The sequence below is a fragment of the Manis javanica genome, chromosome X, assembly GCF_040802235.1.
Source record: "Manis javanica isolate MJ-LG chromosome X, MJ_LKY, whole genome shotgun sequence".
Lineage (NCBI taxonomy): Eukaryota > Metazoa > Chordata > Mammalia > Pholidota > Manidae > Manis > Manis javanica.
This window is the reverse complement of record NC_133174.1, coordinates 48232057-48239795: the sequence shown is the minus strand read 5'-3', so window position 1 is coordinate 48239795 and position 7739 is coordinate 48232057.

The window sequence follows — 7739 nt, the reverse complement described above, 5'->3', positions numbered from 1 at the left end:
AGTTTGGGAGTATTCCCACGTATTCTATTTTTGGAAAAATTTAAGGAGAATGTGTATTATGCCTTCTCTGTGTGTCTGATAATATTCCGAGGTAAATCCATCCTGCCCAGGGGTTTTGTTCTTGCGTAGTTTTTTGATTACTGTTTCAATTTCTTTGCTCGTAATTGGTTTGTTTAACTTTTGTGTTTCTTCCTTGGTCAGCCTTGGAAGGTTGTATTTTTCTAGGAAGTTGTCCATTTCTTCTAGGTTTTCCGGCTTGTTGGCATATAGGTTTTCATAGTAGCCTTTAATAATTCTTTGTATTTCTGTGGAGCCTGTTGTGATTTTTCCGTTCTCATTTCTGATTCTGTTGATTTGTGTTGATTCTCTTTTTCTCTTAATAAGTTTTGCTAGAGGCTTATCTATTTTCTGTTTCTCAAAGAACCAGCTCTTGGTTTCATTGATTTTTGCTATTGTTTTATTCTTCTCAATTTTATTTCTATTCTGATCTTTATTATGTCCCTCCTTCTGCTGACTTTAGGCCTCATTTGTTCTTCTTTTTCCAGTTTCGATAATTGTGATGTTAGACTATTCATTTGGGATTATTCTTCCTTCTTCAAGTGTGCCTGGATCGGTATATACTTTCCTCTTAATTTTTTTTTTTTTGCTGCGTCCCACAGAATTTGGGGCTTTGTGTTGTTGTTGTCATTTGTTTCCATACATTCCTTGATCTCTATTTTAATTTTTTCATTGATCCATCGATTATTTAGGAGCATGTTGTTAAGCCTCCATGTGTTTGTGAGCCTTTTTGTTTTCTTCATAGAATTTATTTCTACTTTTATACCTTCGTGGTCTGAAAAGTTGGTTGGTAGAATTAAAATATTTTGGAGTTTACTGTGGCTCTTTTTGTGAGCTAGTATGTGGTCTATTATGGAGAATGTTCCATGTGCACTTGAGAAGAATGTATATCCTGCTGCTTTTGGATGTAGAGTTCTATAGATGTCTATTAGATCCATCTGTTCTACTCTGTTGTTCAGGGCACCCGTGTCCTTACTTATTTTCTGCATGGTGGATCTATCCTTTGGGTGAGTGGTGTGTTGAAGTCTCCTAAAATGAATGCATTGCAGTCTATTTACCCCTTTAGTTCTGTTAGTATTTGTTTCACATATGCTGGTGCTGTTGTGTTGTGTGCACATATATTTAGAACAGTTATATCCTCTTGTTGGCCTGAGCCCTTTATTATTGTGTAGTGTCCTTCTTTATCTGCTGTTATTTTCTTCCTTTTGAAGAGTATTTGTCTGATATTAGTACTGCAACCTCTGCTTTCTTCTCACTGTTGTATGCCTGAAATATGTTTTTCCATCCCTTGACTTTTAGTCTGTACATGTCTTTGGGTTTGAGGTAAGTTTCTTGTATGCAGCATATAGATGGGTCTTGCTTTTTTATCCATTCTATTACTCTGAGTGTTTTAATTTGTGCATTCAGTTCATTTACATTATGGTGACTATAGAAAGATATGTACTTTTTACCATTACAGGCTTTAGATTTGTAGTTACCAAAGGTTCAAGGTTAGCATCTTTAGTATCTTACTCTCTAACTTAGCTCGCTTACTGAGCTGTTATATACACTGTCTGGAGACTCTTTTCTTCTCTCCCTTCTTATTCCTCCTCCTCCATTCTTCATATGTTGTGTGTTTTTTTCTGAGTTATTTTTAGGAGTGCTCCCATCTAGAGCAGTCCCTGTGGTATGCCCTGTAGAGGTGGTTTGTGGGAGGCAAATTCCCTCAACTTTTGCTTGTCTGGGAATTGCTTAATCCCTCCTTCATATTTAAATGATAATCATGCTGGATACAGTATCCTTGGTTCAAGGCCATTCTGTTTCATTGTATTAAATATATCATGCCATTCTCTTCTGGCCTGTAAGGTTTCTGTTGAGAAGTCTGATGATAGCCTGATGGGATTTCCTTTATAGGTGACCTTTTCTTCTCTAGCTGCCTTTAAAACTCTTTCCTTGTCCTTGATCTTTACCATTTTAATTATTATGTGTCTTGTTGTTGTCCTCCTTGTGTCCTTTCTGTTGGGAGTTCTATGTATTTCCGGGCCTGTTTGATTATTTCCTGCCCCAGTTTGTGGAAGTTTTCAGCAATTATTTCTTCAAAGACACTTTCTATCCCTTTTTCTCTCTCTTCTTCTTCTGGTACTCCTATAATACGGGTATTGTTCCTTTTAGATTGGTCACATAGTTCTCTTAATATTGTTTCATTCCTGCAGATCCTTTTATCTCTCTCTATGTCAGTTTCTATGCATTCTTGTTCTGTGGTTTCTATTCCATCAATGGCCTCTTGAATCTTATCCATTCTGCTCATAAATTCTTCCAGAGTTTGTTTCACTTGTCTAATCTCTTTCCAGTCATCTGTAATCTCCCTTCGGACTTTATCCCTTAGGTCTTGTGTATTTTTCTTCATCTCCGTCAGCATGTTTATGATTTTTATTTTGAATTATTTTTCAGGAAGACTGGTTTGGTCTGTCTCCTTCTCTGGTGTTGCCTGTGTGATCTTTGTCTGCCTGTATTTTTGCCTTTTCATAGTGATACAGATAGTTTGCACAGCTGGCATGAGTAACGGCTGGAAGAACTTTCCTTCTTGTTGGTTTGTGGCCTTCCTCTCCTGGGAGAACAGCGACCTCTAGTGGCTTGTGCTTGGCCGCTGTGCACAGACAGTTCTTGTGATTCCTGCCTGGCTGCTATGGAGTTCATCTCCCCTGTTGCTGTGGGTGTGGCTTGCCTCGGGCTGCTGCTCTGACATGGTGGAGCCGTGTTGGAGGGGGAGCGGCCGGGAGGCTATTTATTTCCCTGAGGGTTCTCTGTGCTCCCTGCTGCCCATGGGGTTAGAGTGCCCAGAGATCCCCAGATTCCCTGCTGCCCGACTAAGTGTCCCAGGACACTTCCGTCTAGATTTGAGGTCCCTGTCCCTTTAAGACTTCCAGAAAGCACTTGCAAAAAAGAAAAAATTAAATAAATAATTAAAAAAAAAAAAGCCTCTCACTGTTCTTTGTCCCTGAGCACCAGCCTCAGGGACCTGCTCACAGGTCCTGCTGTCCTATTTCCCTAGTATCCAGGACCCCCTGCATGCACTGTGTCTGTGCTCTGGTGTGAATCACTAGGTCTGGGTGTTTAGCAGTCCTGGGCGCCCTCTCCCTCCTCGCTCTGACTCCTCTCCTCCCACCGGGAGTTGGGGGAAGGGGCGCTTAGTTCCTGCTGAGCTGGGGCTTGTATCTTACACCCTTCACATGGCGCTGGATTCTCACAGGTGTGGATGTGGTCTGGATGTTGTCCTGTGTCCTCTGGTCTCTATTCTAGGAAGAGTTGTCTTTGTTATATTTTCATAAATACATGTGGTTTTGGGAGGAGATTTTCGCTACTCTACTTACGCCACCATCTTGGCTCCTTATCTGCCCATTTTTAAATTGGATTATTTGCTTATAGTTTGTTGAGGTGTGTGAGCTCTTTATATATTTTGGATGTCAATCCTTCATCACATCTGTCATTTATGAATATATTCTCCCATACTGTAGGATACGCTTTTGTTCTATTGATGGTGTCCTTTGCTGTACAGAAGCTTGTTCATTTTTGCTTTTGTTTCCCTTGCCCAGGGAGATATGTTCATGAAGAAGTCACTCATGTTTATGTCCAAGAGAATTTGCCTACTTTTTTTCTAAGAGTTTTATGGTTTCATGACTTACAATCGGGTTTTTGATCCATTTTGAATTTACTTTTGTGTATGGGGTTAGACAGTGATCCAGTTACATTCTCTTACATGTAGCTGTCCAGTTTTGCCAGCACCATTTGTTGAAAAGACTGTCATTTCGCCGTTGTATGTCCATGGCTCCTTTATCAAATATTAATTGACAATATATGTTTGGGTTAGTGTTTGGAGTCTCTATTCTGTTCTACTGGTCTGTGGCTCTGTTCTTGTGCCAGTACCAAATTGTCTTGATTACTATGGCTTTGTAGTAGAGCTTGAAGTAGGGGAGCAAGATCCCAGCCCCCCCCCACACTTTACTCTTCCTTCTCAGGATTGCTTTGGCTCTTCAGGGTCTTTGGTGTTTCAATATGAATTTTTGAACTATTTGTTCCAGTTCATTGAAGAATGTTGTTGGTAATTTGATAGGGATTGCATGAAATCTGTATATTGTTTTGGGCAGGATGGCCATTTTGATGATATTAATTCTTCCTAGCCATGAGCATGGGATGAGTTTCCATTTGCTAGTGTCCCCTTTAGTTTCTCTTAAGAGTGTCTTGTAGTTTTCAGGGTATAGGTCTTTCAATTCCTTGGTTAGGTTTATACCTAGGTCTTTTATTCTTTTTGATGCAATTGTGAATTAAATTATTTTCCTGATTTCTCTTTCTATTGGTTCATTATTAGTGTATAGGAATGCCACAGATTTCTGTGTGTTGATTTTGCATCCTGCAAGTTTGCTGAATTCTGATATCAGTTCTAGTAGTTTTGGAGTGGAGTCTTTAGGGTTTTTTATGTACAATATCATGTCATCTGCCAATAGTGACAGTTTAACTTCTTCTTTACCAATCTGGATTCCTTGTATTTCTTTGTTTTGCCTAATTGCCATGAATAGGACCTCCAGTACTATGTTAAATAACAGTGGGGAGAGTGGGCATCCCTGTCTTTTTCCTGATCTCAGAGGAAAAGCTTTCAGCTTCTTTCTGTTCAGGATGATGTGGGCTGTGGGTTTGTCATATATGGCCTTTATTATGTTGAGGTACTTGCCCTCTATATGCATTTTGTTGAGAATTTTTATCATGAATGGATGTTGAATTTTGTCGAATGCTTTTTCAGCATCTATGGAGATGATCATGTGGTTTTTGTCCTTGTTTTTGTTGATGTGGTGGATGATGTTGATGGATTTTCGAATGTTGTACCATCCTCGCATCCCTGGGATGAATCCCACTTGGTCATGATATATGATCCTTTAATTTGTTTTTGAATTCGATTTGCTAACATTTTGTTGAGTATTTTTGCATCTACGTTCACCAGGGGTATTGCTCTGTAATTTTATTTTTTGGTGGGGTCTTTGCCTGGTTTTGTTATTAGCGTGATGTTGGCTTCATAGAATGAGTTTGGGAGTATTCCCTCCTCTTCTATTTTTTGGAAAACTTTAAGGAGAATAGGTATTATGTCTTCTCTGTATGTCTGATAAAATTCCGAAGTAAACCCATCTGACCCAGGGGTTTTGTTCTTGGGTAGTTTTTTGATTAATGATTCAATTTCGCTGCTGGTAAATGGTCTGTTTAGATTTTCTGTTTCTTTCTGGGTCAGTCTTTTAAGGTTGTATTTTTCTAGGAAGTTGTCCATTTCTGCTAGGTTTTCTGGCTTATTAGCATATAGGTTTTCATAGTATTCTCTAATAATTCTTTGTATTTCTGTTGGGACCGTAGTAATTTTCCTTTCTCGTTTCTGTTTCTGTTGATGTGTGTTGACTCTCTTTTTTCTCTTAATGAGTCTGGCTAGAGGCTTATCTATTTCTTTCATTTTCTTGAAGAACCAGCTCTTGGTTTCATTGATGTTTTCTATTGTTTTATTCTTCTCAATTTTATTTATTTCTTCTCTGACCTTTATTATGTCCCTCCATCTGCTCACCTTAGGCCACATTTGTTCTTCTTTTTCCAATGTCGATAATTTTGACATTAGACTATTCATTTGGGATTGTTCTTCATTCTTTAAATATGCCTGGATTGCTATATACTTTCTTCTTAATACTGCTTTTGCTGCATCCTACAGAGGTTGGGGCTTTGTGTTGTTGTCGTCATTTATTTCCATTTATTGCTGGATATCCATTTTAATTTGGTCATTGTTCCATTGATTATTTAGGAGCATGTTGTTATGCCTCCACATCTTTGTGAGCCTTTTTGCTTTCTTTGTACAATTTATTTCTAGTTTAATACTGTTGTGGTTTGAAAAGTTGGTTGGTAGGTTTTCAATCTTTTGGAATTTTCTGTGTCTCTTTTTATGGCCTACTATGTGGTCTTTTCTGGAGAATGTTCCATGTGTTCTTGAGAAGAATGTGTTTCCTGTTGCCTTTGGATGTAGCGTTCTATAGATGTCTATTAGGTACATCTGTTCTAGTGTGTTCAGTGCCTCTGTGTCCTTACTTATTTTCTGTCTGGTGAATCTGTCCTTTTCAGTGAGTGGTGTCTTAATGTCTCCCAAAATGAATGCATAGCATTCTGTTTCCTCCTTTAATTCTGTTAGTATTTGTTTCACATATATTGGTGCTCCTGTATTGGTTGCATATATGTTTATAATGGTTTATTCTCTTGTTGGACTGAGCCCTTTATCATTATGTAATATCCTTCTTTATCTCTTGTTACTTTCTTTATTTTGAAGTCTATTTTGTCTCACGCTAGTATTGCAACACCTGGTTTTTTCTTTTCTTTGTTTGAATGAAATATGTTTCTCCATCCCTTGACGTTTAATCTGTGCATGTCTTTGGGTTTGAGGTGAGTCTCTTGTAAGCAGCATATAGATCATTCTTCCTTTTTTATCCATTCTATTACTGTGTGTCTTGTGATTGGTGCATTCAGTCCATTTGCATTTAGGGTGATTATTGAAAGATATGTACTTATTGCCATTGCAGGCTTTAGATTTATGGTTACCAAATGTTCAAGGTTAGCCTCTTTAGTATCTTACTGCCTAACTTAGCTCGCTTACTGCGCTGTTATATACACTGTCTGGAGATTCTTTTCTTCTCTCCCTTCTTATTCCTCCTCCTCCATTCTTTATATGTTGAGTGTTTTGTTCTGTGCTCTTTTTATGAGTGCTCCCATCTAGATCAGTCCCTGTAAGATGCCCTTTAGAGGTGGTTTGTGGGAGGCAAATTCCCTCATCTTTTGCTTGTCTGGGAATTGTTTAATCCCTCCTTCATATTTAAATGATAATTGTGCTGAATACACTATCCTTGGTTCAAGGCCCTTCTGTTTCATTGCATTAAATATATCATGCCATTCTCTTCTGGCCTGTAAGGTTTCTGTTGAGAAGTCTGATGATAGCCTGATGGGTTTTCCTTTGTAGGTGACCTTGTTTCTCTCTCTCTGGCTGCTTTTAATACTCTGTCCTTGTCCTTGATCTTTGCCATTTTAATTATTATGTGTCTTCTTGTTGTCCTCTTTGGGTCCCATCTCTCGGGAGTTCTGTGTGCCTCCATAGTCTGAGTAACTATTTCCTCCCCCAGTTTGGGGAAGTTCTCAGCAATTATTTCTTCAAAGACATTTTCTATCCATTTTTCTCTCTCTTCTTCCTCTGGTACCCCTATTATGCAGATATTGTTCCTTTTGGATTTATCACACAGTTTTCTTAATATTGTTTCATTCCTGGAGATTCTTTTATCTCTTCTGCGTCAGCTTCTATGCGTTACTGTTCTCTGGTTTCTATTCTATCAATGGCCTCTTGCATATTATCCATTTTGCTTATAAATCCTTCCAGAGATTGTTTCACTTCTGTAATCTCCCTCCAGACATCTGTATTCTCCCTCCGGACTTCATCCCTTAGCTCTTGCATAATTTCTGCAGCTCTGTCAGCATGTTTATGTTTTTTATTTTGAAATCTTTTTCAGGGAGGCTGGTTAGGTCTGCCTCTGCAGATCCTTTCTCAGGTGTTGTTTGAACTGTCTTGGACTGGACTAAATTTTTTTGCCTTTTCATGCTGAGATCGGTAGCTGTAGGCTGGTTACAGGTGTGTCAGCTGGGAG